Raw genomic sequence first — 10,345 nt, forward strand, 5'->3', positions numbered from 1 at the left:
CCATCGCCGCTGCAAAGTCTCTTTCTTTTTTTTCCGCTCTTTTTCATTTCCCGTTTTTCACGTCTGCATCTCTTTTCTCTCCCCCGGTGTCCTCGTGTGCACTCAGTGTGAGGCGGCAACGCATTATAGCATCTGCCATACTGAAATATGAATGTGCTCTCGTTTTTGCTGTCTCCCTTCCTTTCTGCAGTCTCTGACATTTAAGGGGCATTAGTGGTTGGTTCTGTGCCAGGTTACCCCCCCCCCCACCCCCCCCCTCCCATTACAGAGGCACAGGCTCAATTGACAGCAGCCTGAGAGCTGATGCTTTTCTCTCCCTCTCATTTCGGTGCCTCATGCCTTTTAACCCCTCGGCCCTGCGCTGCTCTGCAGTGCTGGAGGTACGTCTAATGTGCAGAGATTATGACAGAAAATTGACCGTACACGTGAGAACCACGTCAAGATGAGACAAGGTAGACTCTCCGTCTAATGGGCTGCGTGCCTTTTTGGCTGCTAAACATGACAGATATTGGTGTTGCGGGATATTGACTCAGGGTGGGGACGGAGCTAACACACACTGTCAAGTGCATGGGTGCTGCCTCAAAAAACGCTTTCCTCAGCGTTTCCTTTGAAACACACACGGCCCTGATGCCTTGCTCGCAGCCAAACGAGTGTGGATTTTGGAAAGCCCTCCTGCTCATCTTGCTGTCGCTGCACACGGGCCTGTGGCGGAACGGAAGGAGAAGATTGACTTCTCCCTCCACCGCCATGTCCTCTGCCTGACCCTCCGCCTCTCTGCGCCAGTGTGAGAGGTCAGGGGTCGTCATATCTCAGCTTCCGGCACGATGTCCACACCTTCGGCCTTATGGTGCTGGTGATGATGAAGGGCAGAATATTGATGTATTACACCATCTAGTCTGCAGAGGGGCTCAGGCATGTAGTCGGGATTTTGTGTGTCCTGTTTTACAGTTGGTTTAATTGTAGGATAATTTGTATCCTGTATTGATGGATCTGTTTTATTGTCTTTTGCGTATTTGCTGTTTATTTTATGTATTTTAAAGGCCCATTACGGGACGGGCATTACAAATTAGCCAAGGCTATAAGTGCTGTCGTGTGTGGCATCGATTTGCTTGCTTCATACTCGTCCCAATACAAATGAACAGTACATAACAAATAACAATTGAGCATAAGAAGTGAAAATAATCTTACATACAGGGACTCTGAATCGCAGAAATGTATCATTTTAGCCCCAATAAACTGTATTTAAGCCTCTTTTTAATTGTCTGTAGCCACCATGATGAGGAACAAAGCTGCATGTAATAGTAATAATAATAATAAACATTATTTTTATCACACACTACAAATGAAATACAACCCAAAAGACGTGTCAAAAAGATATCATGTTACAAACTTGCGTAATAAAGAGAACAGACGCCTTGAAATGTTGATATATCTTCATTTTTGCACCCAATATATTTACATGCTCCTGTAGGGACAAAAGACTGCGCTATAAAACACACAGACCAACAGTTATAAGCAAAGGAATATTAAAAAAAATGCATGTCTAATCGTAAGACTAAGATTTACAGGGAACACCAGGCTTGATGAATGTGCGTGACCTCAGATGACCGAGAGCTTCTGCTTGCTTTGAATATAATACAGTGTAATAGCACAAGTCAGCATGTGTAGGAGCTCACTCGTGCCCATGAAGGACACCGGCCACTTATAGAACATTCTGTTACATTTATATTGAAAAGAATCAAATAACCTCAATGTACTGTACCATAAGGTCATACGTATGTTTCTTTGCCTACATGCTCTTAAATATGCACACAATGCAAAAGACAAGGAAGGAGGAATGCATACCATTAAATAAAATGTGCAATATACAGATATAGACATGTACAGCCTTGCCACAAATTTTGTTGACTGAAATTTAAAGCACGTCTTTTAAAAAAATAACATTTAAAGCCAATGAATTTGCAGAAATAGCCCATGGGCTAATAAAACTTGTGTTTACGCAGCTGTCCGATGAAGTGGGGCTTCTCGCCCACGTGGAGAATATTACTCAATTTTGTGACTTCCAAATCGATATCGGTGCTGTTTCCGTTTTTTAAAGATACTACCGATGTTGTTTTTACAGTGCAGAAAGGTGCTATCATTGTGAAATGATCGAGCATTTATCTGTGCGCGTTTTGACGCCAACTGAAAATCAGACGAGAGAAAATGTCTCGACGTTATTGAGAGGCTGAAGTCTCATTGGCTCCGTGTTGGAGAAAGCACCGGGCGGCCGGTATGTTTATGATTTAGATAAAGTGTGTTAGGTGCGTGATTTGCTGTCTCTGCGGAGAGAAGATGCTAGAGAGAGCGTGTGAGATGATAAACCAGCACACATGAAGTGTTTGTTGAGGCAGCGAGCCGCAGTGTGTGTGTGTGTGTGTGTGCGTGTGTGTGGCTCGGCTGTTGGACACCTTGCAGCCCTGCAGCGCAGACACAGGCGATGTGACGTGGCCCCTGAAATGCCAGGCCTGTGCGCTCCTGGCTGAGTGCGGAGGAAGAATGAAACAAAATGGCCGAGGCTGTTTAAAGTAGGTATTAGCAGGCCTCGGGGGTGATACTGCAGAGGGAGAGTGCAGGTATGTAGCAGCCTGACGCAGCAGGGTGGTCAAGTGGACGGAAAAAAGGAGAATTTATCTTTTTTATTAATACGCTTCATTGACTTTTGAGAATTTGTCCTCATAACTGTTAACTTAGTGCGTTTATTCTGTGTTTTTACAGTGCAGTTTAGTTAACGCCGCATATTAAGCCTAAAAATGTGCTTTCCATATTGAAATATCTCTCGTGATGAACAAAATAACATTACAGTTACATTAGTAGAAATAGTTCTGTCATTTTAAGACCAATATACGACATTTATTTGTGGTTATATCTGCTATAAAACAGTTTATTATTGAAAAATTAAGATGTCGTAAATTCAAAGTAACTATAAATCAGTGTATCAAGGGTTAATTGTGGTCTTTTGATATCACAGAAGTAATTAAACTAATCTAATAATGTAACACATGATAATATGCTATTTTTAAATATTAAAAAAGCTGTAAGAATTTCTCACAGAGCTGCCGCCACGTGTGCAAAGCGTCGACATGTTTCATGAGGGACCAGAGTTCACAGCTCAATCTTCCTCTCATCAAAAACACTTAAACTTATTTTAAATGCATTCTCATCAACATGTTCATATGTGTGGTGTAGTTTGGTGTGGATTTTTGCCTTTGCTGCCGGGTTCGATGCTGCCTTCTGAAAGCTGCCCTGATCCAGCACAATATGTTTGGCTGTTGAAGGGCTGCCAGGAGTAGTTGTTAGTTACAGTTAGGGCGCGTCCCTCTTTGGATAGGTTGTCCACTCTGAGGTCTGATATCGAATAGGTCCATAATTTCCAGCCTGTTCCCAGGAGAAACTCTCCCTGACTCTTTGCCTTCTCTTCTTCTTCTTTCAGATTCCTGCAGGAGACACAGCACGGTGAGTTAATTCTTTAAGTCCTTACACGTCTGTTTTCCAAGATGTTCGAGTGCACTCGACCTTCATTCTAGAATATGATCTTACGAACATTTAAAACACAGCTGATAGCGTTCCTTATGATTTTTATTTTCTGATTTCGTATTTGTGATTTGTTAAATGTGAAGGCAGCTGATTGGTGGGCGTTTGGCACATGGAAAAATGCTCTGCTTTGCATTCTAGTTTAGAAGAGTGTAACAGGGCACAAGGTGAAACATTACAAGTAAAGTGGATTGAATCTAATTTAATAGAAAATGAAACAAGGACAATAATTTGCGCAATTCAAAGCAGTTCGGTGATTTTGAAATAAGCTATTTTTTTAAACTAAATTCCACAAGGCAAAACCGTTTTCATAAAAGCCTTTAAATAGAACATTTCTGATCATTATAACAAACTTTATTAAATCAAATTTAAATCAGAATGCGAGTGTTCATAAAACACACGCAAACCTGGAGATAACTCTGAAGTTTATCTTTGAAAATGTGTTTTTATAGTTTTCTGTAGATTAAACCGCTTCTCTTAAATTTTAATAAAACAGCAAACTTTTAAAAGTTTAATAAATAAGCACTTTTTGTGAAGCGCAATTTTCCACAATTCTTATCACGTTTTAATGTTTATTCCGGAAACTCAAAAATATCGGTAATAATCGATCTAAACGTTTTTTAAGGCGAGTGTATGTATGTATTCGCGATGGTGTAATTCTGATATTTTTTCTGAAGAAATAAAATTAAAGAAGAGAATAAAAATGTATTTTAAACATTACACACAAACATTTCCTTTGTAATTAAACAAATATGTCGAACAAGATAAATTTTGGGTTTTTTAATTATAAAAAGCTTCTAACACTTTTTAATAAATCAGCATAAAGACAAAAAAGCTGCAAAATATTTTACAGTTGTTACTCAAACTAATAAAATCACATTTAACGTATTTTTCCCTGTTATATATACTCCTCATAAATTAGTATTATTAGCATTAGCTTTGGCTTTAATCAGTTTTTAACTAGCCTATATATTCATATATGTGTGTGTATGTTTATATACGGGTAGTAATGACTGAAAAAACAGCTTGTTGTCTTTTAAAGTTAGTTAATTTTTAATCTGATTGCAAATTCAGAATTATTATATATTGCCGAAAATTAACTAAATGAATAAATGTTTTTATAAATATATGTATATTTTTTTTCAGATTAAAATGCATTAAACATGTGAAAGTTCGCTTTCCAAAGTTTCACACGTGAAGAAACTGTCGTGTAATTTTTCTGTCTTACACAAAACGAACTCGACCTTTGAAAAAACACTCCATCAATAAACTTCTGACACTCTTCCAGTTAAAAGAAATTAATATTCTTGTCTTGTTTTATTTTAGGAGCGATAACCGCAAATGATCTGATCAAGAGCAAAGAAGTTCTCATTCGTGACGTCTCATTCTGAGCTGCTCTCTCCACACACACACACACACACACACACACACACAGAGAAGTGTGCTCCGAACAGCATTTTGGATTGACTTCTCTTTCTGCGCAAAAGTAACCTCCGAGTATCCCGGAAGAAATCGTGCCTTTCTTGCGTTTCATCATTTGATCATGCAGGACGCCGAAACTGCGCATGTCCGGCGTCCACCATTTTGTGATGAGAATTTAATTGCACTTGCTCCCATTTCATGAACTGCAGTGGAACACGTGCTTCTTTAAAGTCTGAGCGTTTGAAAACTACTTATGAATACATCAGATTTAATTCGGAAGTTAATAAATATTACTCTGCAAAATACAGGATCTTTGACGTGCATTAAAAGGCTGAGCATCGTGTGTGTGTCTGAATTAACACATGCACTCATAATGTTGCAAACATTATTTTTCCCCAGCTGTGCTGCACCTTGCTGTAATACGTCTCCTCTCCTGCCTGTGTGTGTGTGTGTGTGTGTGTGTGTGTGAAACAGGGTGTAGAGAGTGGCGGTCACAGTCGGCTGCCTGAGGTGACTGCTGGGGTCAAAGGTCAGCTTGTGTTAATAAGACGTTATGTGCTGCCCTGGGACCTCAGTCCCACGAGGGATAACCCCCTAATCGGCGTTAGTTAATGTGTTAGTAATCTTTACCTTCTTAAAGCAAACAGCAGCAGAGCAGTCAATGGGCCCGCTTGGCCTACCGTGTAACGCTTTTGACCCAGGGGTCATGGCCTTTGTTCCCCGCTCGATGGGGAGTGCCCTCAAAGGTCTCGGGTGTAATAGAGAAGTTGTTTAGACACGTGCGGGGCTTAAGCAAGACCACCTCATTGACTCGGCTCCTGCTCCTGGAGAGTATAAAATCCTCCCTCCTACTCCTTGTGGTTAGCTTTTATCCCCCTGAATGAGTCCATTAGAAAATATATATGTTTTTATGTGCCATATATCATTTCCACTATGTTGACGTAGGGGTGGTTGCTGACCAAGCACAGATCCCCCCCCTCTCTCTCTTGCCCCCTCCCATCCGTCTAATGCCTCCTTGATGTTTGCAAATGCAAGTGCAAATATTGTTTGTCTTTGCAGATCCCCTGCCCACTGCAACTTTATACCCCTGCAGCTCTGCTCACTGTTTCCTGTGGCCGAAGAGAGAACAAACATAGAAAGGCGATGTATGCAGAACGTGTCCTTGTTACGTCCCCTTATCTGAACTTTCAGTAATACAGAGTGTTTGCTCGTGACTGACACTTCAATATGTGCTCAGTGTGTCTCCTGACTGCAGCAGACCACAGAACACACACTGCACGAGGCTGATTTACATATGATTATTTTGTCATAATCAATGTCATCATTTTACGGCATATCCGCATTCTTATAATTCTATTCATCGTCTAACTTTTAACCACATTTCTTCGAGTGTGTAATATTGTTAAAATTCTCTCTGTGTGTCTTTTTTTGAGACACAAAACTTGGACTTTTCAATCTTACTAATTCCAGTGATTTATAAAAAGTCAACAGAAAGATTTACGGTTTAAAAATCGAGCGTTTTGAGAGAGAAAATTAGAGCCAAATGATGTCGGGCTGAGCCCATAACATGGCGCCGTCTGCCATTTTGTTTTACATCGTATTATCAATTGGCCCGATTTACTGATCCTGCATCACACAGTCGTGGACTCGAGATGAAAAGCCTTTGCTCCTCTGCACTTATTTTCTCTAAGCAGGTAAAACAAAGACCGGTTGTAGTTTTGTGTCACGGTTAAGATTCTAAAAAGGATTCTTATTTTATCATTCATTTAGAAAAAATACAATTTATAGATGAATAGAAGCAAAAAAAGGGAACGTCTGCACCTTTTACAACGCACTTCATTGCTAACAGTTATTTAATCTCGACAAAATCTGCTAAACTATCGTTAATTTATGTCTGTAAAACAAAACGTGATCGATTACTGGTAAATACAACAGAGGAGAAATGTTTCGGAGCGCCGTGGTGAGAGCTGGCCGGCGACCCAAAACCAAAACTGTAACCTCAACTGAACTTATTGCTGTGCAAAGTGCAGTTTGCAAACTAGTCACACTTTCTAACAGCTTCGACCTCTAACATATCCTGTTTTATTACCCACACCGCGTCCTGCTAACATATACACACCTCAGCGTTATACATCGACACCATAATGAAGTCATGGGTTTCTCAATTGGTTAAAACACATGGCGAGATGTGACGTACAGCTGCGCTCCTTCTAATAGGATTCTATAGCTCCTGCCAATGTGGACGCCTGAACCCAGCTCGTATCTCATTTAGGGGGGCAGAACCCGAGAGAAAATACACGCAGCCGTTCTTTCCGCACCGGGTTGGTAATATAAATAATGCTCGCGTTTAACTCTGTTTGACCACCTGTGTTTTTAATGAAACCTGTGGAGCAAAGAGAAGTGCAGAGGGGAGAGCAGATTCAGTGGAGAATCCGTTCTGTCGTGAGAGAGAGAGAGAGGGAGAGAGAGCCGGCGAGGATCGGGGTGGTGGCCGTGCTATGAAAGCAGCCCTCACAAACTGTGCAGCACTAGCAGCCATGTTAGACACTACAAACGCAGTGCCCTCCAAAAGCAACAGAAAGTTTTCACAGAGTAAAAGTAAGAAAAGTTTAACCCCCACCTTTTTTTTCTCTCATTGTCTCTGCTAGGCATGAAGTCCCCTCTTTAACTCTCAGCAGTTTTTTTAAAGCAGAAATGCATCAAAATAGTTCCTCAGTAACAGAAAACACACTTTACATATCTCCTTCCTCCTTTTCTTGCCTTTCACAGCTCCTGCAGTTTAAGGCCGAGGGGAAAAAGTTGAAGTCACAAGCTCCTGCCTTTGCAGTTTTTTAAGAAGCAGAGCCAAAAGAGGCAGGAAGTTGTTGTACAATAGCGTTACAGTAATCTGCCACAAATGGAAAAAGCCAAACTCTGATCGGCGAGTGGAGAAGGTGGCAGAATAGAGGCAGAAAGAGGGAGGGAGGGACAGAAAGGGAGAGAAAGAGAGCTAGCGTGTGTGAGGGAGACAGACGTTACAGCAAAGAATAATCAATACAATCTAAGATGGTGGAAACAGCCGTTCTGCTCAGGTCTCTCCCTCTGCTTAACTCTCCTACTCCTAAAGTAAATCCGTCTTTACTACGCCGGACGTAGTCTCTCGAAATTTACTCTGAACTGTTGCATGTGCTTAAGCGGCAGTGGCAGCTGTTTTTCCTCTAGGAAAAGCAGCGAAGTCTCACCCAAAAATGCTTATCAGCCTTTTGACTTTGTGCCAAAATAGCTGCGAGGTTTCAGCTGCAGCGTTCAGCTCGCTTTGTGACAGACAAGGCGAAGAGGAGGAGGAGGAGGGTCCTAACCGCGCGTTCTTTGCCACATGTTACTGAAATAAACACTGTGGACGCTTATCTTTTTCCTGTGTGTATATGTGTGTGTGTGTGGGACCGGTCTACTCTGTGCATTCATGCTAGTCACTGTGGCATGCTAAAGAGTTAATGCACTCCGAGAGTGTGTGCTCCTTTCAGAGCGTGCTCCCAAGACTGTTGCAGCGACAGGAGCCCCGCTACGGTAAGAGACGAGGTTAATAATTCAACCGGCTCTCAGAAGTGTTGCATATTTCAAGGATCCTTCAGCAGGGAAGTCCATCCTGAATGACTGTGTCTCTGTTTCCTCACTTTTCTTTTCACTAGTTGATATAGTTGCTGAGGTGGTGTATAGTGTATCCCAGTATGGCGTGTGAGTGTGTGCACTGCGTCTGCGCACTGCTGGAGGAGTGGATTTCTGTGTCCTCCTCCACCCCTCCCACATTTAGTGCTTTCCACCCTCCCACTTTCCTCTCTCTCTCTCTCTCTCCTTCTGTGTCTCCGTCTCCCACCCATCTTGTGCCCCCCCCTTCCCGTCCTCCCTCCCTCCTCCTCCTCCCCCCCCCCCTCCCTCCCAGTCTCCAGTGCAAATACAGTTCCTTGCCGTGTTGGACATGTGATGAAAAAGTGACTGGTTCGCGCGCTCCGCCGCACCTCCTATTTCATCATCAGCGGAGCATTTCTCCCCTTCACTGTGCGCTCGCTGTCTCCTCCTCTCTTACTCTCTCTCGCTCTCTCGCTCTCTCTCTCTCTCTTCTTTTTCTCTCTCTGTTTCACTTGCTCCCCTCTTTCTGCTCCAGCCACACGCAAGGGGGAGACTTAAGCTCTGCGAGGGGAAAAAAAAAGAAAAAAAGTCTGCTGCTATTTCTACAGTCAGGGCCTCCCCACAGCCCGCCCTTCCATAGACGGAGCTTTTTTTCACTCACTACTAGCTGGATTTTAACCCTCTGCCTCCAACTAGCTGCACAGCAGCTCTGCAAAACCTGGCAACAAGTTGCTTTTTAGGGGCCTTTTCGCACTTTTGCCGCATTCGTTTTTGCATCACTTTGGATTTTGCCGCTCTTCCTCCTGTTTTCCTGTATTTTTCTTTTTTAAACATACACAGCGTCTTCCTATTTTTTCTCCGCTGATGGGTTCGAGTCAAATTTCTCTTCTTTCTCTCTTCTTTTTTGGATGGGAATTCGTCAAAGTGGTGTTTCGCCATGTGATGGGCCTTGTTCCACCTGGAGTGCCAGGGCGCCATTTCTGCTGGGAAACCTGCTTGTGGTGGGCTCGTGGTCCGGATGACCACTGTGGATGACGAGCGGAAGACGCATGCAGTATCTGAGCGTTAAACGCATCTGTGTTTTAAAGACAGTTCCTTCATCAGCGCCAAAAAGCTGGCGTGAAGCACGGCACCTCCTTCGTCTTTACTCTCTGTCTCTCCTTCTGTTTCCTCTCCATGTCCTCTCTCTCTCTCTCCGTCTCTCGCTCTCCCTTGTTCTCTCTCTTTCACACCGACTGGCTCTCCTAACAGGGGACTGAGTGCTGTGCTGATCCGGAGCTCTTTCTGGGACAGGTGCCAGCTGCAAACAAAAGACATTAAAAGGCAATAAGAGGACAGAAATGAGTAATTTGCGATATTTCGAATAGTTCCGCAGAGTGTCAGCGGTTGCCCTGCATGTTGTGTCTCTATACGGCCACTTTGTGCGATGATTTCATGTTTGAATGAAGTATTAAAGTGATGTTTGCGAGCAGAGCTGCTGGTGAAGCAGAGGTTTGAATACTTTGCCACACTTATTCCAGTGAAGGCATTTCATTCTGGAAGAGTGAGGGAGTAATGTGTGAGAGCAGCATATAGACTGCTGAATTATTCATGTGCCCAGCCGAGCTGTGACTGGACTGCTTGTGCTATTTGCATGCAACAGACATGCTATTTGTCTGTTTGCTAACATTCCTCATTCAAAGACTTGTTAACTAGCAGACTGGCTTAGCTGGAGCTCTGCAGACAGCCTCATGGCCTCCTATTG

The 10,345-nt window shown here is 42.9% G+C and overlaps 1 long non-coding RNA gene across 1 annotated transcript; it reads right to left on the bottom strand.

Annotated features, from left to right (window-relative positions):
- Nucleotides 1-1,421: 1,421 nt before the first annotated feature.
- LOC138613100 (uncharacterized) lies at nucleotides 1,422-7,955 on the bottom strand. The gene is made up of 2 exons (XR_011309720.1): nucleotides 7,616-7,955; nucleotides 1,422-3,476 (listed from the first exon to the last, which is right to left on the bottom strand). It is a non-coding gene; the product is annotated as an uncharacterized lncRNA (long non-coding RNA).
- Between the last annotated feature and the right edge of the window lie 2,390 nt (nucleotides 7,956-10,345).

Source organism: Semicossyphus pulcher, unplaced genomic scaffold, assembly GCF_022749685.1.
Source record: "Semicossyphus pulcher isolate SPU_LCO1_2020_fin unplaced genomic scaffold, fSemPul1.0.p SCAF_8, whole genome shotgun sequence".
Lineage (NCBI taxonomy): Eukaryota > Metazoa > Chordata > Actinopteri > Labriformes > Labridae > Semicossyphus > Semicossyphus pulcher.